Consider the following 25236-nt stretch of genomic DNA (forward strand, 5'->3'; position numbering starts at 1 on the left):
GGGCAGCTGGGGGGTGGGGGCAGGGATGAAAGCCCAATGGCCACGCCTCCACACCAGTGACTTTTTCTCCTTGCCTCCCCTCCTGAAGTGGGCCCCCTGGATGCACCCTCCTTGTGAGGAATCCAGTTCAAGTCCTCGCTACTCTCTTCCAATCCAGCTTCCTGCTAGGCACATGCTGAGAGGCAGCCAGTGAGGGCCCAAGTACTTGGGCTCCCATCACCCACATGGGAGACCCAGTTGGCGCTCCATGCTCCTGGCCCAGTCCTGCCTGTTGCATGGTTCCTCTTCTGTGCAAAGAATGGGGTTGGGCCTTCAAGGGGAAAAGAAGAGAAGGCCACAGCTCCCAGAGCTTTCTAGGCAACAGAAGAGACCCCTGGCGGCAGAGCCTGTCCACTGCAGACCACCCTTCTCCAACAGTAGGGTTACAATTCCCAGGTCCCCCAAGAGAGCCGTGGCCATGTGACCCTGTCCAAGCCAATCGAAGATGAGAGGAAGTTGTGGGCGTCACTTCCAGGCGTGGCCCTGAGGAGGGTGCTCAGTGCTCCTCCCTTGAGCTCCTCCTCCTCACTCGCTGTTGCTAGGACTTGAAGGCCTACCTCCTACCACGCAAATGACAATGACAATGACAATGACCCACACATGGCAAAGCCACCTCCTTGCCTGAGTCTCTAGATAAGTTTATGGTAAAGAACTCATTATCCACCTTGCATTGGTTTGTGGGAAAGAAAGAAACTTATAAGCTGTTTGAGTCCTTGCATTTTAAAAAATCATATAACTCGTTAATCAATTTGAATGGCAGAGAGAGAGAGAAACAGACATCCATTGGCTCACTCTCCAAATGCCTACAGCTGACCCCAGCTGGGAACTCCATCCAGGTCTACCATGTGAGTGGCGGGAACCCAACCACTGGAGCCATCACTGTTTTGGTTTGCTTTTGACAGCGCAGACTCAGCACAAAGGACATCCCCGGTACCCAGGGCAACTTCGAGAAACATCACAGCTGAAAAATTTGGTCAGTCGACTTTTGGTTTTGGTTTCAATCAAGGCAAGAGGATTTTTTACTCTCTGTATGCCACAAGATTTGCTTTTGGTAAAGAAATCAGAACAGTTTGCGGCCGGCACTATGGCGTAGCAGGTAAAACTAGCGCCTGCAGTGCCACATCCCATATGGGAGCCAGTTCCAGGCCCAGCTGCTCCACCCACTCCACTCTCCACTGACGTGCCTGGGGAGGCAGTGCAAGATGCCTCACGTGCTTAGACCCCTGCACCCACATGGAGACCCGAAGAAGCTCCTGACTTTGGCCTGGCCCAGCCCTGGCCTTCGTGGCCATTTGGAGAGTGAACCAGCAGATGGAAGACCTCTCTCTGTCTCTCCCTCTCTCTCTAACTGTGCCTTTCTTTTTTTTTTTTTTTTTTTTTTTTTTGACAGGCAGAGTGGACAGTGAGAGAGAGAGACAGAGAGAAAGGTCTTCTGTGGGGAGCAAACCGGACTAGACTGAGTTACTGGAATTAAGACTTATTCTATGCATCTGCTCTCCCACAATATGGCGCTGGGAGAGAAGTAAACAGCTTCCGCACAGCTGCCTCCAGTTCAACTAATAAACTGTAGGACTTGCTCCTGATTGGAGGAGAGCAGCGTACTCGGCGTGTGGGCAGCCGAGTTGGGATTGGCGGAGGAGGACTATAAAGGAGGAGAGAGACGGCATGCACCAGGAACATCTATGGGGAACATCTAAGGGGAACACCTGTGCAGCCCCCGAGAAGAGCCGGCCGGCGGTGTGCCGCTCCCCTGCGGAAGTGGGGAATGTGGCCAGGGGGAACTGCCCTTCCACGGAGGTGGAAGGGATAGTAGCCAACCCGGGAAGAACCAGCAGCAAACCCGGGGAGGGCCGAGCAGACGAAAGAACAGCGCAGGGTCCTGTGTCGTTCCTCCACGAAGAGGGGGAGCGACATAATGGTGCCGTGACTCGGATGTGAAGCCTAGGCAGGGCTTAGTGTCGTTCCTCCATGAAGAGGGGGAGCGACAGTCTTCCTTTGCCGTTGGTTCACCCTCCAATGGCCGCCGCGGCCGGCGCGCTGCGGCCGGCGCACCGCGCTGATCCGATGGCAGGAGCCAAGATCCAGGTGCTTTTCCTGGTCTCCCATGGGGTGCAGGGCCCAAGCACCTGGGCCATCCTCCACTGCACTCCCTGGCCACAGCAGAGGGCTGGCCTGGAAGAGGGGCAACCAGGACAGAATCCGGCGCCCCGACCGGGACTAGAACCCGGTGTGCCGGCGCCGCTAGGCGGAGGATTAGCCTAGTGAGCCGCGGCGCCGGCCTAACTGTGCCTTTCAAACAAATAAATAAATCTTTAAAAAAAGAAAAGATACCAAACAATTAGTGGCGAGGAGTCACAGAATAACCACACTGGCAGGAACCCGGGAGAGCCTCGGCCAGTGCTCCCACTACAGGAGAGGAGACCAAGGCTCAGCAGTGGGAAGCTATTTCGGAGGGTCATAGGTCACGGTGTCAGAGCAGGACTAGGATCCCATTTGTGACCTCAGCCATGTCTGTCTCTGCCTCCCCACAGGCAGGAGGAGGCTGAAGCCACAGACCGTGTTCAGGAAGTGACGCTCCTGCTTCACCAAGTGTCCACCACAGCCCCGGCAGCCACGAGGGGCAGCTCAGCAAGGCCACCAAGGGCTCAGGGTGCCCCACACCCTGTGCCTCTGCTTTACCCAGAGCCTGATCCTCTGAGTGGCCATGGACACATCCACCTCAGCTGGACCAGTGCTTGTCCCTGGACCATGAGGACCACCAGGGAGGTGAGTCTCTGGGGACCTTGAACTGACCAGTGCCTACTTCTATGTATTTACTTACTCATTTATATTTTATTTACTTCTTTGTTTAAAAAGCAGAGAGATGGAGATCTTCCTTCTGCTGGCTCATTCCCCAAATGCCTGCAACAGCTGGGGCTGGGCCAGGCGGAAGCCCAGAGCCGAGAATTCACTCCAGGTCTCCCATGTGGGAAGCAGGGACCCAACTACTTGAGGGTGTGCACTGGCAGGAAACTGGAATTGGGGAGCAGCCAGGACTGAAACCCGGGCTCTGCAGTGTGGGAGGTGGGCATCCCCAGCAGCATCTTGGCTGCCCCAGCAAATGCCCTCCCCAGCCCCTACCTGTTGAGTCAGGGCTGAATCTGCAGGCAGCACACACCTGGGCAAACTTAACAGAAGGAAATGGGGTTCCACTTGATGTTAGCCGGCTGGTAGTGGCTCATTCGTGCGGCTGAAAACGTGTTGCCGTGGAAGCTGGCCAGGCCGTCACTGCCCACGCCCAGTGAAGGGCACCCGTGTGACCGTCAAGGGAGGGCCTGGGAGCAGCAAGCCCTGTCCACACCAGGAACTGCTGATGCCGAGGGTGGCTCAGCCCGGAAGTCACCTGTATTGCTCTGTGCAGCCATTGTGTCCTGGTGTACCACCTGATGTCAGGGCACCCCAGGACCTGGTGGCTGAAGGTTGCAGGCTCCCAGTGTCCCATGCTCAGTGAAGACTGTCTTCTGACTCCAGTTTCCATTAAGAGGTAAAGAACTGGGGCTGGCGCTGTGGCATAGCAGGTAAAGCTGCCATCTACAAGAAACGGCATCCCATGTAGGCTTGGGTTCAAGACCCAGCTGCTCCACTTCCAATCCAGCTCCCTGCTAATACACCTGGGAAAGCAGTAGAAGATGGCCCAAGTCCTTGGGCCCCTGCACCTATGTGGGAGACCTGGAATAAGCTTCTGGCTCCTGGCTTCAGATCAGTCCAGCTCAGCTGTTGTAGCCATTTGAGGTGTGAACTAGTGGATGGAAGATCTTTCTCACTCTCTCTCTCTCTTTCTGTAATTCTGCCTTTAACATAAATAAATCTTTTTAAAAAGGTTTTTTCATTACATTCATTTTTTTCCATTACACCCTTTTCCACTCACCCCTAAGAGGAATTTATGCCTGTTCTTTTCACTTCCCATTTTATTGTAATGATTTTATTAGTTCTTTCTCTCTTACATGGCATTGATTCATTAGTTCTTCTTAAGCCCAGCATTTTAAGTGTCTCACGCTATTGCTGATAATAAATTTCTACTCTGGTGAATACATTCCACCACCCCGAACGTTCACTTAAGCTGTTTCCCAATGTTTCTTCTTGTAAACAAATGCTGCTTCAGATACATTTGTGTTTGCTCTCCGATTGTGTCACCGGGTCGTATTTCTAGAAATATCTTTCTGGATTTGAATGCTTTGGTAAACACTGTGCGGTGTCTCACCACGTTCTGGAGCAGCGTCGTTAAGCAACCTCCTGCTGCATCGCCCACTTGCCAGCGTCACAGACCCCGTGACGATTTCGTGGTTCCCAGCTTCTTTTCTTTTCCCAACACGACGTTTTGGTAAAGGCTCTTGGAAGCGGTTTATTCTTTCTGTTTTACCGTTCCCACTGACACCTGCTCACTCCTGCACTTTCTTTTTTTCTTCTTCTTCTTTTTTTTTACATCACAACATTGTTTATTATGTGAATTTTTTACAATACAAACAAAAAATACAGAAATGCAATATATGAATACAGCTAAATGCAGAATGGTGGCTTTTTTTCTCTTCAAGAGGCCATTTTCCCCATTTCTAGTCAAATAAAGAGGCTGCATATAGGTAGAAACAAGTTGGTGGTTAGTTTCACAATTTTGCCTAGAAATGATCTATAAATGCATTTTCCCCCTGCTACTTACCATAAAGTGTAAAAAGGGAGTAAAAGGAAAGTTTCCCTGTTGGTTCCTACCTTATGAAAGATGCTACTTTCTATTTTAGCAGGGCCAATACATGGAAAATATCTAAATTAAATGTTATTTCAGAAATGAAGCAGTAATGAGATTCTGGCTAAACAGGGCACTAAATGAGAATAATACATATTTAAAGAATCCAAAACAAACAAAAAAGGTTGTTATAAAAAAGCTCTAGGTGCACTGTAAGCATATAGGTTTTCTTTTTTCCATGTGTATTTTAAACAGTGCACTTTCGCTAACACTTTCCGCATCTTCCTGGAAACATACTCCGTTGAAGACAGGGTGGCCACAGCCTGCAAGCTCGCACTCGGGGAGCAGCCGGGGGCGGTGGCAGGAGCTGGTTTTTCTGAGCACAGCAGTTCCCACCAGGCAACAAGAATGAGCCATTTTCAGCGAGTTCAAGATCGGGCAGGCATTTGGTCTAGCGGTTAAGACAGGATAAAGCCACCACTTGCATCACCTGCATTCCATATTAGAGTGCTGGTTTGTGTCCCGGCTGCTCTGCTTCCGATTCAGGTCCCTACTAATGCACTTGGGAAAGCAGCAGAAGGTGGCCCAAGGGCTTGAGCCCCTGCCACCCGCATGGGAGACCTGGGAGAAGCTCCTGGCTTCTGACTTTGGCCTGGCCCAGCTCTGGCCATTGCAGCCATCTGGGGAGTGAACCAGCAGATGAAAGACCTCTGTCTCCTCTCTCTCTGTAACTCTACCTTCCAAATAAATGAATACATCTTTTTAAAAATCATCGAGAATACACATTATGAAAACTATAGATGGAGTTTGAAAACCTTTTGCAGCAAAATAAACATTTTTAATTTCCTTTTCTTTGAACTTTAAGTATGCTTGTATCTAACGGCCTCAGCCTGCACAAGGCACAGTCAGGGCCAAGTCCAAAGAGGCTGAGCATGCCGGGGCCTAACAGCCTGGAGGCAGAAACAAGTGGGGCCGGGGAGACACCTGGCTGAACGCACTGATTACAGAGACCAGAACCTTGCAGGTCCAAGGCAGGAATACGGGTAACGCCGGCCAGCAGTGCCTGGAGAACGACCCAGCAATCGCTCCCCCGTCAGTGACGTCACGGGCTCCACTGGCAGCCAGGTAAGGACACAGGCCCAGCGCCCTTTCCCGCAAGGCAGGTGGCAGCCAGAGAGCGGCTGGGCAGCATGTCGAATGACTAAAGGCCTCTGGGCCTGCCCGCTGTGGCAGCAGGTGCAGCGGCGACGCAGCCTCGGCTCCGGCGGAGCGATCAGGAGAGGTCTGTGTTCTGTTGCGGCCGGGGTTGGCTGGCTCCAAAGTCCCTGTGCTCATGGTGGGCGGAGGTGGCGCCTTTCCGAGGTAACTGGGGCTGGGGAAGACCTGCAGGTGGGGCCTCCACGCCTGCATTAGCGGCCCTCTAGAAGGAAGAGAAGCCCGGTCAGCAAGCAAGCTGCGGCCCCGCCCCGGCCAGGGACTTCTCCAAGCCGCCCCACCCCCCTACCCCAGCAAGACTGCGCCCACCGGAGGTAGCCCCTCGGCCGAGGACTGCGCGACCTCCAGAACTGTAAGCAATCATTTCTTCTCGTTTGTGGCTTGTAGCTTTACGAACAAGGAACCAGGAGGTGGGCAGTGCCCAGTTAATTCACACACACCGCCCCCCGCCCCCAGCAGGTGGCTTTGTGTCTGTCACAGCCAGTGCATGGGCTGAGGGCCCAGCTGTCTTGTGTCTACTGAGCCTAAACGCTGGCCACCGCAGCGCTCTCTCCCAGTGGTGGGTCTCCAAGTCTTTCCCGGGGGACTTTGGTCAAGTTTCGTTTCCCGGGAGGAGTCTTCCTTCCGGTGGCTGGATTCCACCCAGGCTCCGGGCTCGCTTCCACTCAACCCTCGCCCAGGATACTGAGGAACCCAGAAGGAGCTAGGGACCCCAGGCGGCTGCGAGGGTCAGGTCTTGGCTGTTTGAGTCTGAGAAGGAGCCCCGGCGGGGGACCCCATCATCCTGTTCTTAGGGGCGTGCTTGCCACCAACGCTCACCCTGGCCCAAGCCCTGGGTGACGGCTTCTTGGTCGGCAGCCGTGCTGGGCTGAGGAAGGGAGTTGCCCAGGTCCGCCTGTTTTTCATGAAAGCCAGGGGTCCGAGAGAAGTGACTATCCCTGGGTAGTCCAGGGCCAGTTGGGCACAGAGCCCAGGAGGAGACAGAGGACACGGGAAACCCAGCCCAGTCCTTGGGAGAAAGGGAGGAGGTGGCTACCTTGCGGCTGGGAGAGGCTCACGCCCGTGTGCCTTCACGGAGGCAGGGTTTGCGCCAGGCTTGGCTGTGGCTGCAGCTGGGGGACTCTGCAGGGGCCCTCTGCTCCCCAGACAACCCTCAGACTCCCCACCACTAGAAATGGCCTCCTTGTCTTGAAGCTTTCCAAGAACCAGATGTTGTGCCCAAGGACTCTCGGGTTTCGTCTGGGGAAGCTGGAAAAGTCCTGGAGATGGGGGTGGGGGATGGGAGTCCACAGTGGGAGTGTGCCGAGTGCTGGTGAACGGTGCACTGAAAAACGCATCAGTGGCAAACTCTGTGTTCTGTCTGCTCACCACGGTTTCCCAAAGAAACGCGTGTGGGTGGCCTTGGTTATCCTCCCCCATCTTTTCTCATCAGTGGATGAGAATCAGCTGCCCAACTACAAGCCGGGTCTCTGACCCCAAGTCCAATGCCATTTCTCTAAGTGAACTCAGCTGATGTCCCAGGACCTGCTCCTTACCTCCAGTGGTGCAGCTCCTGTAATATAAGTGCTTCTGGGAGGCATCGCGCTGAACCGTGGAGTCATTTACACTCTAGAGTGAATGACCATTCTTTCGGGCGAGCAGGTACGCCTGGAGGAGAGGCAGGCTGGCATGAGGAAGCCGCTAGAAGGGAGGGGACTCTTGCCGGTGACAGGTGGGTCTCAAAAGGTTGTCCATCCAAGCTCCTCATCTTAGTCACAAAGACAACCCCAGCCAGCCCTGACACAATGGCTGGAGGAGCCCCTTGTTCTTGAAAAGGCGGTAGTGGGGGACTGGTTCTCACTCGTGGCTGCATGGTGGAATCATCAAAGATCGATGGCTGAGCAGCCCCACATCAGACTCTTTAAGCCAGACATGGCAGGGGCGGGCCCAGGTGAGGGTGCTTCAATGAGCGCACCAATCTCAGGGATCGAAGCAAAGGTCTTAGGGGTCTCCCTGTGGTTCCAGGGACTGCTGGGAAGCTACTGCAAGGCACAACCAAGGGGGCTCATGGTCCTCCACTCAGCTGATGAGGGACAAACCAAGCCAAAGCCCACCTCTCTCCCTAGAGGGACCATCTCGCTGGTTCTGCAGAATGGGAGGTGCAGGCAGTCTGCTGGCGTCTCATTGCTCTGGGCACAGCCATCACTCACATGCAGGTTCATCTGGACAAACTCCTTTGCACCCAGGAGGGCATCGAAACTGCCTCTCCTCCTGGTATGACCTGCGTAACCCCACCATCAACACCTCCCTCCCCAGCTCCCTCGGCCGCAGGGTGATCATTCCAGAGGAGGCCCCAAGAAGCCTCATGCCTCCAGAACATGTCGCGAGGAAGGTTCGGGGTAGCAGTCCTGGGAAAGAGGGGTCCATGTGCCCCCTTCTCTGCCTGGCACATTGCAGTGAGACTCCCTTGGTCAGGTTCTTGTGCTTCCACGGTCAAAGGCAAGGCCCAGCTGGTCTCTGGCATCACAGGTGTGTGGGAGTCGCCGACTGGGTTCCCACTTCCTCAGGCCCCATGCACCTGTTTCTCTGGAATTAACCAGCAGTGAGGCTCTCCCTCTCTCTCCTCCTTTCTCCCTCCCACACACGCAAATGCTAAGGTTCCTCAAATTAAACCCCATAGAAAATGAGCATGACAAAAATCCAAAAGGATTTCAAGAAATTTTGCACCAACATGAACTTGTAATTCTGTTTTTCCATGAAAATTTTCAAGTATCCTTGTAATGTTACCCTGGAGAAGCCAGACACAAAAGAGAAATGATTCCAATTATGGGAAGTTGAAAAGCCGCAGATCCCTGCCGTAGGAAGTTGGGGCGGGAGTGGGGGAGGGAGGGGAGAGTGCTCCCGCGGTGATGACAGTCTTGGGGCTGTCACTCTGGGTCACACGTGTGTGCCCCTTGTTTGAGAATGGCTCCAGGCGGACGCTGCCAACGTGGGCTTGTCTGTATGCAGGAGCTGCCTCCCACCAGCAGTTTAGCCCGGATGCTGCAAGGGCCCAGAAACCCTTCCCGGGTCCCTCAGAAGCAGCTGCTCTTCCTGGGCTCCTGGCTTGGGTGGGTTTCAGACAGCAGGGACCTTTGTGACTCAGGGGACCCAGAACAGAGCTTCTGGGGACAGACCTGGGGGCCCTGGTGAGGGCCTAGGAAATGAGGGAAATCGTGCCCATATCACACTGCCAGACACACAGCCTCATGCTCAGGGCAGCCTCAGCCAGTCACCTGGGGCCTCATTGGGCCATTGTAAAGTGAGCCTGTCATGCAGACGGGTTTTCCCACCTGAAAACCCTGGGGAATGTCTCTGGGACTCCCTAAAGGCTGCCTGTATGAACAGGGTGCTGGAGGCCTCGGCATGGGGTAGGTGTGCCGGGCAAAGGGATGAGGTCCCATGGGTGCAGCCAGCAGGGCTCTGCCAAGATGGGTCATGCGCAGCACCTGTGAGGGGTCAAGGCCAGATCCGGCTGCTGAACGATGAACTCCCCCTACTTGAGCCACATGGGGTTCCCTGCCCCCCCCCACATGGTGACCTCCTTCCTGCCCTGAAGGTGGGAGGCAGGAGGGGAGGAGGGGGAGGTGCTTGGGAGATGGCAGCTCTGAGGGCCCCTGAGCAGGGCCCCAGGAACCAGCTACAGGTGCCGCCCACCCTCCAGATGGGTCTGGGACCCTCAGATCCCACCGGGAGTCCAGTTAAAGGGGCGCTGGTGCCCACACAAGAGCTCCAGTGTGGGGTCTGCAGTGGGCGCCCCTGCTCCCAGTCACTGCCGTGGACTGAGCTGCAGAGGCAGGGGGCAGGGGGCCTGGGTCTGTGTTCCGTGTTCCCTCCGCCCATCTGTTTGGCCTTGACTCTGGGAGCTTAGTCCCCGTCTGCAGCGTGCGGAGGAGCAGCACCCTTGCCTGCGCTTTCTGACTGTTTGGATGGTCTAGCCCTGTGTCGCTCTCTAAAACGTAACAAGTCCGGGTGGGCATTTGGGCCAGTGGGAAAGCTGCCAGTTAGGATGCCCGCACCCCACATCGAGTGCCTGGGTTCGAGTCCCACCTCCAGCTCCCAACTCTCGCCTCCTGTTGATGCGGACCCTGGGAGGCAGCAGGTGAAGGCTCGGGTAGCTGGGTTCCTCCCACCCACTTGAGAGACCTGGGTTAAGTGCTCAGCTCCTGGCTTCAGCCCCAGAGAGGGGGCCATTGCAGGCCTTTAGAAATGAGCCAGCAAATCAGAGCTCTCTTTCTCTCTCTCAAGAGAAGATATCCAATTGCTTTAGAAACAATAACGCACGCATTAGTGTCTTGGGCTCCTGTTAACCAAGTGCCAATCACCCTACCTGGGGCTAGGGAGCAGGCATAGCTTAAGACACAGAAATCTCTCCCCTCTGAGTTCTGGCAGCCAGAAGTGTGGGGTTGTGCTCCCTCTGGGGGCTCCAGTCAGTGCTTCCCTGCTCTGGTGGCTCTCAGCACCCCTGGGCACTCCTCGGCTCATGGCCGTGTCATCGCTGCAGTCCCCGCTCTCATCACATGGCCTTCCTCCTGGTGTGCGTCTGTGCCTCCCAGTCTCTCCCCCTCTCCTTATGAGGACATCAGTGCCTGGATTAGGGCCCACCCCAGTCCTGGATGACCTCATCTCAACTTAACTGCCACTGAAAAGACCCTATGTCCATAGGAGACCACAGTCACAGGCTCCAGGTGGACATGAACTTGGGTAGGGGGGATGCTGGTACACCTGCTATTACAGCCCATCGTCTGCTAAACCAGGGTACAGCAGTGGTCAGCAATGCCAGGTCCAACTCTGGAAAAGAATTCTAAATGTCTGTGAACCACATTTTTAAATTTAGAAATTATTCCAGATTTTTGGGGGGCCAGCGCTGTGGCTCACTTGGTTACTCCTCTGCCTGCGGCGCCAGCATCCCATATGGGCACCGGGTTCTAGTCCCGGTTGCTCCTCTTCCAGTCCAGCTCTCTGCTGTGGCCTGGGAAGACACTGGAGGATGGCCCATATGCTTGGGTCCCTGCACCTGCATGGGAGACCAGGAGGAAGCACCTGGCTCCTGGCTTCGGATTGGTACAGCACCAGCCGTAGCGGCCATTTGGGGGGTGAACCAACAGAAGGAAGACCTTTCTCTCTGTCTCTCTCTCTCACTGCCTATAACTATACCTGTCAAATAAAAAAGAAGAAATTATTCCAGTTTTTAAAAACCAGGAAATGATGTATCTATAACTGCGTCTATGTGTTTTGTTAGTTTCCTGTCACTGGGGCTGGCGTGGTGGCACAGCTGGTTAAGCTGTAGCTTAAAACACCAGCATCCTATACTGGAGTGCCTGCTGGAGCTTCGAGTCTCTGCTTCCAATCCAGCTCCCTGCTAATAGCCTGGGAAAGCAATGGAAGATGGCCCAAGTGCTTGGGCCCCTGCACCCACATGGGAGACCTGGATGAAGCTCCTGGTTTTGACCTGACTCAGTGCTGGCTATTGCTGGTGAGTGAACCAGCAGATAGATCTCTGTCTGTCTGTCTCTCTCCACATCTGTCTCTCGTCTCTCTGTTCTAAAAGATTCCCTGTCACTGAGAGAGTTTAATTTTTGGCTACAAAAGTCATGAGAAAACATATAAGCACGTGGAATGCACGTGCAGTTCTGAGATCTTTTTCCCCCTCTGGCTCCGTAAGTTATTTCGCTGTGACATGTTAGTATCAGCACACTGGACTCAAACTCAGTAAAATAAGACTCTTTTTCAGTGCAAACAAGATAACTAGCAATGTTACTGGGATCAAGTACTCCTCAGTCTGCTTCAAAACACATCCTTTTCATCAGGAGTTTATTTGTACATGAAATAGTCCTAGCTATTCACTGAGGAAGAAGTACCAAAGAACAGGAAACCCAGGAAAGAGAGTTTACTGGTTAGCAAGTAAATACAAGTGAATGTAACCATAAAATATTTTTGGGGCTGGCACCGCGGCTCACTATGCTAATCCTCCACCTAGTGGCGCCGGCACACCGGGTTCTAGTCCCGTTCGGGGCGCTGGATTCTGTCCCAGTTGCCCCTCTTCCAGGCCAGCTCTCTGCTGTGGCCCGGGAGTGCAGTGGAGGATGGCCCAAGTGCTTGGGCCCTGCACCCAGACAGACAATGGCCAGCCGCGGCGGCCATTGGAGGGTGAACCAACGGCAAAGGAAGACCTTTCTCTCTGTCTCTCTCTCTCTCTCTCACTGTCCACTCTGCCTGTAAAAAAAAATTTTTTTTTGCTCATTTGAGAAATGAAAGGTTGGCATTCTCCGGTGTTGGTGAGAATGTGGAGAAATATCGAGAATAAGCTTCCATGAAGCTTTTGCAAAGATGATCATTTCAGGGGGAAAAAAAAACCAACAACCTCTCTACTGTCCCTGGAAGGGAAGCTGTTTGGGGTTTGCGTGGTGAAATAAGTTATGGCTCATGCATACATTAATAATGCAGAACCGTGGGCAGCATTACAGCAAAAAGATCTCCGTGTCCTGGAGCAGAGATGTTGTAGGACACAGTGTGTAGTGAGAGACGCAAACCTGCAGATTGTTAATCACAAATAAGTGTATCTGGTGAGGGAAGGATCCATGTATGTGTGTGACTGATCGGTACCAGAGATAAACTCGAATGGCTGCCTCTCTAAAGATCTAGATGGGGCCTGGTGCTGTGGTGTAGTAGGTTAGCCACGTGAGTACCCGTTCAAGTCCCAGCTGCTCCACTTCTGATCCAGCTGTCTGCTAATGGCCTGGGAAGTCTGCACAAGACGGCCCAAATGCTTGGGCCCCTGCACCCACCTGGGAGACCTGGAGGAAGCTTCTGGCTCCTGGCTTCAAATTAGCCCATGTCTGGCCATTGCGGCCAGTTGGGGAGTGAACCAGCAGATGGAAGACCTCTCTCTGTTTCTCCTCTCTGTAGCTCTGCCTCTCAAATAAATAGATCTAAAAAAAAAAGTTCTGGACACCTACCTACAAAACTAACAAGCAGTGTGTACCCAGGAGGGAGGGCTTGGTGCAAGGGAAAATAAGCAAAAGTTCTCCTTTTTATCTGTAAAATGATTGTGAAATATTTGAGGCATGTAAACAAGCTCCATGAGGACTTGCATTTTTCACTCTGGATATGTCTGTGTGGCCCAGGGGAAGCACAGGAGCGCAGCCCAGAGCCCTGGTCACAGCAGCTGTGTGTGGGACAAGGTCCTCATCTGTCCTCTGTGCCTCGGTGTGCTCATCTGTAAAACAGAGCCAGTGATGGAATCGACCTCCTGAAGTTGTGAGAATTAAATGAGATGCTACCTGCAGCTTCCTTAGAGTGGTATCCGAACAGATGTTGCAGCTGTTACCAGTGTTAGATTTCTTCTTTCCAAAGAGAGAATATTCTGGTATATACGAGTGATATCTTTTTTGTTGTGGTGGTGGTCCAGAAACACACCCTCTCTGTAGGGCCTGCCCCTTGTAAGGGGCACAGCATGTGCTTTGGGGGTTGGAGACAGAGCACAGAACTGACAGGGTGTTGTTCAGAGGCCACGCCCCCTGCATCTGATTGGCTGACTTTTCTGTCTTCCAAATCTAGTCAGTCTGCATTCACAGTGAATTCTGTGCAAACCCAATTGGTCAATCCTCTCCCGCCACTGGGCCTGGCCAGTAGCTCCCTAAAGTCCTTAGTGAAGTGTAGGTAAGTCAGGATGGCTCATGGCTGATGGACTTCAACCTGCTCTTTCACTCCCCAAATGCCACGACAGCTGGGATTGGACCAGGTCGAAACAGGAGCTGATGGCACTGCGGCTCTCTAGCCTAATCCTCCACCTGCAGAGCTGGCACTCCGGGTTCTAGTCCTGGTTGGGGTGCCAGATTCTGTCCCGGTTGCTCCTCTTCCAGTCCAGCTCTCTGCTGTGGCCCGGGAAGGCAGTGGAGGATGGCCCAAGTGCTTGGGCCCTGCACCCACATGGGAGACCAGGAGGAAGCACCTGGCTCTTGGCTTCGGATCAGCTCGGTGCACCAGCTGTAACAGCCATCTGGGGGGTGAACCAAAGGAAGGAAAACCTTTCTCTCTCTCACTAACTCTGCCTGTCAAAAAAAAAAAAAAAAAAAAAAAAAAAAAAAAAAAAAAAACAGGAGCTGAGAACCCAGTCCAGAGCTCCCACATGGTGGCAAGAACCCAATAACTCCAATAACTTAAGCTCTTAACTGCTGCCTCCCAGGATGCACCCTAGCAAGATGCCTGCCCCAGGCCATGCATTTTGGGTGGAGGCTGCTCGCTGCTGTCTGATGCCCCCAAGCCTTGTGGGAGTTCCTGCACCACGTCCCTGTGGGCCCCTGCAGGAAGCTGCTGCCTCTAACAAGTGTGGAAAACAGAAGCAGAGAGGAGAGGTGCTGGGTACAAATCACATTAAGCAAAATGTGTCTTCCCACCTCTCCTCACGGCTACGCGGTCGCCCAGCGCCAAGCATCGCTTCACACCACCGCACGCTCAGCCCCAAACTCTGTGCTGGAATTCCCCTTGCACTTGTCCATTCAATCGGCAGCTGTTTACTGGGAGTTAATTCAAGTGCTAGCCTCTGTACACCAGTGAACGAGACAGAAAGGGAAAAAGTCCCTTTGCTCATTGAGCTTACCTTGAAGTGGGAGGGACAAGAAACATAAAAAAATTTTTAAAAAGGATTTATTTATTTGAAAAGCAGATTCAGAGAGAGAGAGAGAGCGCGTGCATGCGGTTTCTTCCACCTACTGGTCTACTCCCCAAATGGCTGCAATGGCCAAGGACTGGGCCAAGTCAGAACCAGGAGCCAGAAACTCCACCCAGGTCTCCCACATGGGTGCAGAGGTCCAAGCACTTGGACCATCTTCCTCTGCTTTCGCAGGCACATTAGTAGAGATTGCAAGCAGGGCAGCCACAACCTGTACTGGTGTTCCCATATGGGATGCCTGTGTCACCAGTGATGGCATAACCCTCTGTGTCACAACACGGGTCCCAGAAAATATTTTTTTTAATGTGAATTGTGTAGTTTGTTAGAAGGTGTTCAGTGATAAAGGGAAAAAAGAGAGTGGTGTGCAAGCTTGAGGAAGTGGGGCGAGGAAGGGGCTTGCAGTATACACAGGGTGGTCATGCCAGATGCCTTCTTACGGGGCAGCTTGTCGGGATATAATCCACATAGTGCTTTGTCTTGTGTGTCAAGTTGGCTGAGGAATGCCTGGGGCATCTTATACTGCTCTCCCAGGCCACAGCAGGGAGCTGGATTGGAAGAGGAGCAGCCGGGACTAGAACCGGCACCTATCATATGGGATGCTGGCGCTTCAGGCCAGGGCTTTAACCTGCTGCGCCACAGTGCCGCCCCTGCAAGTGCTTTTGAACTCTGTGTGTGCGTGTGTGTGTGCGTGTGTGTTATGTGTCTCTATCCCCTGAGCTGAAATGGATACTAGTCTGGAGAGAGGACTGTGGTCCCTTACACCTCCAGTGTTCTAGATGAACATAACAAGTATCCAACAACTGTTGAGGATTATGACATACCGAATAATGAAAAGAGAATTGGCTTGGAGAATTAAGACCTTGGATTCTATCCCCAATTCTACTCGCAGCTTGTTTCATAAGTCCTCTAACCTCCCCAGGTTTCCACAACATATTGCATCCTCACCTCCATTGGCTGCCCCAAGAACAAATGGGTTAGGCACGTTTCTGATGAGCAGAGAGCAGAACGAGGAGGGCAGAAGTTACAAGGAAGCAAATTCAGATCAAAATCAGGAAGACATCGGTATGAACCAAAGTCCGTTGTACTGACTGTAATCAGGCCAAGAGATTCTGACCAGAGAAGTACTCAAGCCGGACAGGTTGATCAATTGACAGGTAGTGTTGCATGACAGGGACTGACCCCTAGGCCGCAGGGTGAGCGTCTACACTGCAGTGGCTGTCTAGAAAGGCTTTGGGGGTAATCTGAGCTGTAAGGATGCTGGCCTGTCTGCACATTTTCCAGCCACCTGGCCAAGCTCAAGGACAGGAGATGGCTACAGAAATCTAGGGGAGAGCAGACATAAAGCGGGGCTCTGGAGTCACAGAATCGCCTGCTGTTTGCAGCAGCGCTGAGTCTGGAGCTCCTGCAAGGTGCACTGTGGAAGGCACAGGGTCTTTCTGCTTGGTCCCACTGGGTGACTTTGATGGGAACCACGGCTCGAGGCCAGCAAAGCCCAGGAGTCTGTTTTGTGCTGCTATAGTGGAGTACTTCAGACTGGGTCAATTATAGAGGAGAGATCAGTTCTGGAGGCTGGGAAGTTCAAGGTCAAGTGGCCAACATCCAGTGAGGGCTTTCTTTTTTGTGTTATCCCATGGTAGAAAGAAGGCAGAGGGCAGGAGAGCCTTAGGACAAAGAAGTAAAGGGGTGTGGACTCATCTGTTTGCTAGGAACCCACTTCTGTGATAGCAGCATGAACCCTGTTGCACAGAGGGTTAAGTTTCCAACACACGACTTTGGGGACCTCTTCCAGCTGTAGCTCCAGAGCTCTGCTACCTGCGTCTGCCCTTGTTCATCTTCTGCTGCATTCCACAGGGTTTAATACGTGTGGTGGAGCCTCTTTGGCAGCAGCCTCTCTCCCCATCATGTACTCCCCCCAGGGTCCCCAGGGTCTGTTCGCCTATCTACAATGTACAAAGACTTTGCTTCTTGCGGGGTGGGTAGGGGATAATTTTGATAGGGGAAAGGTCAGATACAATGGTGAGATCAGACATCGCTTTTTGTTTGAGCTGCTTCTGTGAATGGGTTTAGACCCTGGTTGGAGGGTGGAGAGTAGATAAAGGCAGGCAAAGACTGAAGCCAAAGGAAATCACTCAAGAAGCTCTGAGCACAACTGGAGCTGCCCTGGGGCTCACGGGAAGACGCGTGGCTCAGAGCAGGGAGGCCTTCTGCTCCTCGACTTGGAAGCCCACTCCCCTGGGTGCCCTGCAGACTAGGTGCGTTGGGAGAATCTGAGACGGTCTTTAGGTGTTGACGCGCCCAAGGTGGACACCTGCAGAGGTGACAGAGGGAGGGGCTAGGACAGGGAAGGAAGTGCTAAGATGCTGGGTATAATAACGACGGGTATGACTGGTCCCTTGAGGCAGCTCCTTAGGGATCCCTTGAAAGGGCTCTGGACACAGGGAAGCGAGCTGACACCAGGGTAGCACATGGGTGGGAGCGTCTGACCCAGGAGACAGCTGGGCTCCATCTGCGGATGTTTACTCTGGGCAAAGTTTATCAAGACCACAGCCCAGGCCTAGAATAGCACAAATCATGTGATGAGAGCTAGCGTTCATGAGACCAGGGTAAACTTGTGCTCGAGACTACGAGTGCTTCCACAGGCGTGACGTCACTGAGTTCCCACCTCGAATGTGTGGCTCTCTCATAGTCAGGCTTCTGCAGAGAAACAGAACCAGCAGGATGTACAAGTATGGCGAAGAAGAGAGCCGTTACAAAGAAACATGGGCTCGCAGGACTGTGGGCACTGGCAGCTCCCAGGACCTGCAGGGTGGGTTGGCAGCTTAAATCCCAAACTAGCAAGAGCAATGGCTTGGCTCCAGTCAAGTCTGGAGGTCTGAGAACCGGCACCCAGGGTCCAGTTCCAGTTTGAAGTCCAGCAGATTCGGTACTCAGGAAGCGCCAAGTCCAAGTCCAAAGGCAAGAGGAAGAGGCCCTCAGGCAGGAAGATGTCTCTCTTCCTTGAGGGAGGGTCGTCCTTTTGCTTCATTTAGTCCTTCAAATGATCAGATGAGCCCTCACCCCACCCCACCCCCCCAGGAAGAGCAATCTGATTAGTCAGCATATTTAAATGTTGACCTCATCCAGAAACACCCTGGCAGACACCCAGGATGATGTCTAGTTAAATATCTAGGCCCCTGTGGGCCAGTCTGGATGATGCATAAATGACCCATCAAAGGGGCTGGCAGTTAGCCTAGCAGTGAAGCCACTGGTTACGATACCCGAGTCCTAAGTCAGAGTACCTGGGTTCAATTCCCAGCTCCGGCTCCTGACTCCGGCTTACTGCCAGTGCAGACCCTGGAAGGCAGTGGTGAGGGCTCCAGTGATTGGCTTCTTAACACTCGTGGGGGAGCCCTGGATTGAGTGTACAGCCCCTGGTTTCAGTCTGGCTCAAACTGTGGCAGGCGTTTGGGGAGTGAACCAGTAGATGGAAGACATCTCTCTCTCTCTCTCTCTCTCTCTCTCTCTCTCTCTCTCCTTCTTAAATAATAATTTAACAGATTGAATCTGAGGCAATTTCAGAGCCCAGGCAAAGAGGAGGGAGGGGTAACTTCCGTCTTAGAGATGGAGAGAAGGAAAACAGAGAGCACCAAGTGAAAATGTCACGAAGCGGGTGGTGTTTGAGGCGACTTTGGGGAGCAGGGAGCATGTTGACAGGTGGGGCAGGAGGGCTGGGACAGGAGAGCGGGAGGGAGTGGTGCGAGCCAAGAAACCAAGGAGGAAAAGAGTGGGGGGGGCTCTTCCAGTGCAGGCTGTATGGGTGTGCCTGGGTGCTGCCCCCCCGTGCTCTGTTCTTGAGAAGCAGACCTCACTGCAACCTGGGACAGAGGTGCACATGTGGGGGGCGTGTAGGAAGTGCTCCTGGTTCAACATCCTGGGAAGGGAGGGGAGTGGAGAGGAGCAGGACTGGGCAGAGGAGAGCCGGGGCTGGGCTCCAGTCTTTTTTCTTTTCTTCTTCTTTTTTTTTTTTTTAAGATTTATTAATTATTTGAAAGTCAGTATTACACAGAGAGAGAAGGAGAGGTAGAGAGAGAGAGAGAGAGGTCTTCCATCCACTGGTTCACTTCCCAATTGGCCAGAATGGCTGGAGCTGTGCCAATCTAAAGCCAGGAGCCTTTTCCGGGTCTCCCTGTGGATAGCAGGGGCCCAAACAATTGGGCCATCTTCCAATGCTTTCCCCAAGACATTAGCAGAGAGCTGTATCAGAAATGGAGCATCTGGGACTCGAACCGGCACCCATATGGATGTCTGCTATACCACGACACCAGCCCCTTATTCACCCCCTTCACAACTATGGAATACAGGCAGCCCTTGGGTAGGGGATAAATCTCTGCCTGAAAAATTCCCAAAAAGGGTTGATAGCCCAGGGTGATCCGCCAGCAGCACAGCTAGATCTTGGGAATAAATACATGATGGGGATATGGGTGGCCTCTCCTGGGATGCATTCTGGGTAGAATAAAGGATGATGGGTAGTGGGTGTTCAAGACCCAAACCCAGACTAGAGAGACAGACTGTCATCTAAGGCTAAAGATCCCTGCAGATCAATGCCAGGGATCAAAGATTTTTCTCTTGGGAGATAGGGAACCCCTGGTAACTACTGACCTAGAGAGTGACAACTTGGGACTCTTTAAACTCAATGGGGATTAATCTGGAAGGCACAGGTGGACCCTGGATGGGAAGGAGAAGGGCCATGTACAGTGAAGGGCACAAGGACAGAGATGTGGGCTCACCAGTGTTGAAGAGATGGCAGAGAGGCAGGGCTCGGACAAGCCAAAGGAAGGGAAAGTTCTAGACCAATGATACAGTCAACAAATGCATGAGGCCAAGGAGGGTGGGAACTGAGGGACGTATCTCATGATGGGTCACTAAAGGGCACTTGGTGGCCTTACAGGAACACTTTCAGAAAAGTGAGCCCAGTTTCAATAGTTATGGATGGACACAGCTGAAACACGTGTCCCATGACGTGGTGCCACCCAGGCATGTGCCAGGCTAGTGGGTTGGCCTGCAGAATTTCTCCTAATTTTCACAGCAACCCTACAAAGAATGGGTTAGTAGGCTCATTTTGCGGTTGAATAAACCAGTGCAGGGAGGCTGAGTAACTTGCTCAAGCTCACCCAGCTTGCAAGCCACAGAGACTTGGACCCATTGGGAGATGAGACAGGGAGGCCAAAGGCGCCGGTGACTGCGAAGCAGCGTTACAGGGCGGGAGGAGAGACGCTCGGTGCAGGCCACGTTTGCTTTCCTGTGTGCATTGGAGGGAGAGATGGGCTGGGGAAGAGGAGCCTGGGCAAGCAGAAATGGAACCTCTGGAGAGGGCAGGGGAGATAATTCAAGTCACAGCACAGAGGGAGAAGGGGAGGGGTTTGTCTTGCTAGGAGAGCCCTCCCAGCCCCCTACTCCGGGCCTTGATTCTACCCTGATATGCGGACGAAAGGGAATCCCCTCCCAGCCCCATCTGTGAGTGAGGGCTTTGAGGAGGGGCTGGGAGACCCTTGGGGCACAAAGATGTCCTGCGACCACCAGGCCCTGCTGTGAGCCTCTGTGCCAGTAAGTAGAGGGAATCTGTGGAACTGGAGAGCTCAGACCTTCTCAGCCCCAGGGACACCTGCTCTGAAAACCCCAGAGGCCCCATTCTGGCTTCTGTTCCCGACCCTGTGATGTTGGGCAAAGCTGGAAACTCTTGGGATTTGCACTGAATGTGAGAGCCAGTGGGAAGCCATTGGCCAGGCTTGGGAGATGGCAGGCTTAGGCACTGGCCTGAGACTCCTCGTCTCTCTTGACAAAAGCAGGGAGTGCTATGGGTGGCACCACCATCTGCCTCCGGGAGCTGGCATCCGTGGGAGAGCCAATTCCCCGAACGCCATCAAAGTGTTTCCTTGGGATGCAGCATCCAGTGGGGAAATCATGTGGGTCTGTGGCTCAGGATCCCGAGAGCCGAGCCTGACTCTGCCTCTGGAAGCTGTGGGGCCTTGGTGACGTCACGGCTTCCTCGGGCCTTGGATGCACCTTCTCAGTTTATAACAAATGGGGCACTTTTTCAGGGGCTATTTCAGGCCAGTGGAACAGAGAGCAGCTCCACGTTGCCTCATGAAAGGTTTGGGCTTTTCCAGCTCTTCATCCTGCCAATAAACACAAATCCCCTGCAGACTTTAGGAGAGGGATCACAGGGACTGGTCAGTCTGTGCCCAAGGCTTGGCTTGGGGTCATGTGGACACACAAGGGCCCTGTGCCCACAGGGCCGCCGGCAGGCCAGCGCACCCCTTGTCACACCTCCAGGTGCTGCACAGGCCCTGGTGACGGCTGTTGCTGACCCCAATCCCCGGCCAGCTCCACAGGGGAGAGCTGGGCGCAGGCTGTGTGCCCCTTGAAAGAGACGCAGTGTAGCCCGGCTCACTGGCTGCAGGCAACTCTGTCCCCTGCAGGAGCTGGGATTTATTTAGCCTGTTTCCGTGGCAGCACTGGTGGCAGCAGCAGCAGCGTTTGCTTCCCTGTGAGGCTGAGTGAGTCACGGTCACCCACGCACATCACAGCCTGCTGGGGGCCACTGACGGTCAAGTCAGCAGAGCTCCTGGCACTGCCTTGTAGCTTCCTGCCCGGCTCTCGGTGCACACAGCTCTGGGCAGTGCTCTGGGAAGGGCCCACCTACCCAACAGGCTCTCCCCATGAGCTGTCAGATGGACTTCAGCTGACTTCAGGGTCTTTAGGTGGCTGCCACCCGCTGCTGCAAGGCCTCATGGGAGAGGACTGTAGTTCTGCAGTCCCAGAGTCCAGTGCACCTTTCCCCATCTCATGATGAGCAGGCAGATCCGTCTTTCCATGGCAACCTCTGCACTCATGATTTTTTTAAAAAGACGTATTAATTTATTTGAAAGGCAGAGTTACAGAAAGGTAGAGGGCGAAAGAGAGGTCTTCCATCCACTGGTTTACTCCCCAAACAGCCACAATGGCCAGAGCTGGGCCGATCCAAAGCCAGGAGTCTGGAGCTTTTTCCAGGTCTCCCATGTGGGTGCAGGGTCCCAAGGACCTGGGCCATTTTCTACTGCTTTCCCAGGCCATAGCAGAGAGCTGGATCGGAAGTGGGGCAGCCAGGACTCAAATCGGCACGCACATGGGATGCTGGCACTGCAGATGGCAGCTTCCCCTGCTACGCCACAGCGCCGGCCCCTGTATCCATGTTGACCTCAGGTTCCTTCAGGCTCTCAACCCAGGACCAGGCTTCAGGACGCCCATACTCTCTGGGCAGCATCCATCCAGCTGGATTCTCTCCCAGGCCCTCCCTGCCCTGGAACTTACCTCTCCCCTTCCTCCATCTGAGAATCTGACAAGCTGACAGCATCCTGTGGGGCTCATGGCTACTAGCTGGTTAAGAGCTCAAAGGCGCTGCACTGATGCTGGGAGGCAGAGCATCAGTCCTAGGCAGTGGCTTCTCTTTTTATTTTTTTATTTTTTGACAGGCAGAGTGGATAGTGAGAGACAGAGAGAAAGGTCTTCCTTTGCCGTTGGTTCACCCTCCAATGGCCGCTGCAGCTGGCGCGCTGCAGCCAGCGCATGGCGCCGATCCAATGGCAGGAGCCAGGTGCTTCTCCTGGTCTCCCATGGGGTGCAGGGCCCAAGCACTTGGGCCATCCTCCACTGCACTCCCTGGCCACAGCAGAGAGCTGGCCTGGAAGAGGGGCAACCGGGACAGAATCCGGCGCCCTGACCGGGACTAGAACCCGGTGTGCCGACACCACAAGGCGGAGGATTAGCCTGTTGAGCCATGGCGCCGGCCGGCAGTGGCTTCTCATGGCATGGTCCCTGCCCAGCAGCAGCCATGGCCCCTGTGAGCTTCTTAGAAATGCACACTCTGGGGCCCCACCCAGGTGAACTACACCAGTGATTCTGGGGTCGAGCTGACGGCTGCCTGAACAAGCCCTCCTGGTGATGCAGATGCTGGCCACGGTTTGAGGACCCCATCTCAGGAAACAAGTCTACAGCAGTGTGTGCCAGGCTATAGGGAGAGCATGGCAGTCCATCCTTCCACCTGGACCCATAGCACAGCGACAAACATCTGTCTGTTTTGTGCAAGCCACGTGGGGGAACCTTGGGTAGAAGAGACCTCATTGGCTTCAACTCCAGGGGTCTGGAGTTTTCCTGTGTCACCTGGAAACACACTGGCATGGTTTGTCATGACTGGAAGGGTGTGGCCATGCCTCTCCTGCTACCGAGAGAGTCTCGGGAGCAAAAGGAAGGCCACTCATTGGAAACGAGCAGTCCAGCCCTTGTGTTCCCTAAGAGGAATTGAACTGAGGGAGAGGATGTGTGATTAATATATTAGTAATCGGCTAGCGCTGCGGCTCACTAGGCTAACCCTCTGCCTGTGGTGCCGGTACACCAGGTTCTAGTCCCGGTCAGAGCGCTGGATTCTGTCCTGGTTACTCCTCTTTCAGTATAGCTCTCTGCTGTGGCCCGGGAGGGCAGTGGAGGATGGCCCAGGTGCTTGGGCCCTGCACCCCATGGGAGACCAAGAGAAGCACCTGGCTCCTGGCTTCGGATTGGCGCAGTGCACCAGCCGCAGCACGCCAGCCATAGCGGCCCTTTAGGGGGTGAACCAAAAGAAGGAAGACCTTTCTCTCTGTCTCTCTCTCTCTCTCACTAACTCTGCCTGTCAAAAAAATATATATTATTAATCAATATGCAGTATTCTTCTAATAGTTCTTGTTTAACACTTACTGATTGCCCTGTGCTGAGCCCAATAAATAGGTCTATTGGTCCATTCTTGGAGCCTGCAGGAAGGAGGGTGACAGCATTAGTCAGGATAGGTTGAATTGTGCCATTCACTCCCAAAGTCTCAGCTCAGGGGTTGCATAAGGAAGCCTTACCTTGCAGGTGCTGCATGTCCAGGGAGGGCCCACTCGGCTCTTCAGCGTCATTCAGGACTCGGGGTGCAGAGAAGCAGGAGGTGGAACAGTTCCCTGGTCATGCACCTGCCCAGATGTGAATCCCAGAACTTCTGCTCCCATCTCACTCACATGGTCCTCCTGACAGCAACGGGCCAGGAACTGCATGCAAAAGGAAAGAACCACGGGTAGAGTTGAATAGTAGAGACTACCAGGGTGAGCGTGTGGCCTGGCTGTTAAGATGCCCACATCCCATACTGGAATCCTGGCGCTGGCACCAGATTCCAGCTTCCTGCTAATGCAGACCTTGGGAGGCGGTGGTGATTGCTCAAGTGACTGAGTCCCCACCACCCATTTGGAAGTCCTGAATTGAATTCCTGGCTTCGGCCCAGTCCATTCTCTGCCGATGCAGACATTTGAGGAGTAAGTTGGAGGATAGGAGCTCTCTCTCTTTCTCTCTCCGCCCCCCCAAATAACAATAACAACAATAATGATAATGATAATGATAATAATGACTCTACCACACTAAAAACCACTCATTTATTCATCTATTTATTCTTTTTTAAAAAAATATTATTTAATTGAAAGCCAGAGTGACAGAGAAAGGGAGGGAGGGAGGGAGAGAGAGAAAGAGAAAGAGAAGAGAAAGAAAGAAAGAGAAAGAGAAACAGGGATCTTCTGTTAACTGATACACTCCCCAAATGGCCACAACAAGCAGGTCTGGGCCAGGTCAAAGCCAGGAGCCAAGAATGCCATCTTGGTCTCTGACCTGGATGGCAGGGGTCCAAGTACTTGAGATGCCCTTTGCCTCCTTCCCAGGCACATTAGCAGGAAGCTGGAGTGGAAGCCGAGCAGCCAGGACTCAAACCAGCACTCCTTTGTGGATGTCAGTGTTGCAAGAGGCGGCTTAACCTTCTGTGCCACAACGCTGGCCCTCATCCACTTATTCTTTAATCAAGATTTATGGAACATTCACCATCAGGCATTGGGCCAGGCCCTGGCGCTGTGCCATCTGGGCCAGCTGCCTTTGCACATCCCCGGGGGCACCGTTAACATCATGTCCTGAATGAATAGTGGCCCCCTGGAGTCGTGCGGCTCAGGAGCCCTGCGTCTTCTGCTCTTCTCGTTTATGTCCTTGTGACCTCCCCACTGGAAGAAAATGCTCAGAAAGCTGGGATTTTGTCTGAATTGCTCATTGCAGTATTCCCGGAGTACAGTACAGTGCCCAGGGCACTCAGAACATATTTAATGAATGATTGAAAATGAATGAATAATTAGCTGTACCCACCCCCCCACCCCGGACCCTGCCTCCAAGGAGTTAACAATCTGTGTGAACACTCAGTTGTGGGCCCTGTAGCAGCTGACTTTGTGGAATCAGAGAGTGGAACACGGGCTACCAAGGCCAGGGGTGGATGGGAGGGGTTGGGGGAGGGGAGAGCTTGGTCAATGGGGACGGAGCTTCAGTTACTGGGAGGAAGGAATTCTGGGTCCTGTTGCACAGTAGTAGGGTGACTATAGGTACCAATATTATATAGACTATTTCAAAGTAGCTGGAAGAGAGGATTTTAAATGTTCTTATCACAAAGGAATGATACATGTGTGAGGTGGTATATATGCTAAATACCCTGATTTGGTCATTGCACTGTGTATAGACGTGA

The 25236-nt window shown here is 53.4% G+C and overlaps 1 protein-coding gene and 1 long non-coding RNA gene across 10 annotated transcripts in view; one reads left to right on the forward strand and one right to left on the reverse strand.

Annotated features, from left to right (window-relative positions):
* LOC103345766 (uncharacterized) overlaps positions 1 to 24182 on the forward strand; it is a 47398-nt gene extending 23216 nt beyond the window's left edge. For 2 of the 4 annotated variants that reach the window (XR_011384899.1, XR_011384896.1), the window contains exons 4-5: positions 2571 to 2805; positions 2896 to 24182. This is a non-coding gene — a long non-coding RNA (uncharacterized lncRNA). The remainder of the gene's footprint in view (positions 1 to 2570; positions 2806 to 2895) is intronic. The other 2 variants (XR_011384897.1, XR_011384898.1) reach the window with 2 other exon arrangements.
* Positions 1 to 25236, reverse strand: part of LOC108175891 (serine/threonine-protein kinase MARK2) — a 657969-nt gene that overhangs the window by 10447 nt on the left and 622286 nt on the right. The gene's annotated exons all lie outside the window — the stretch shown is intronic.

The sequence above is a fragment of the Oryctolagus cuniculus genome, chromosome 20 (assembly GCF_964237555.1).
Source record: "Oryctolagus cuniculus chromosome 20, mOryCun1.1, whole genome shotgun sequence".
NCBI classification, from domain to species: domain Eukaryota; kingdom Metazoa; phylum Chordata; class Mammalia; order Lagomorpha; family Leporidae; genus Oryctolagus; species Oryctolagus cuniculus.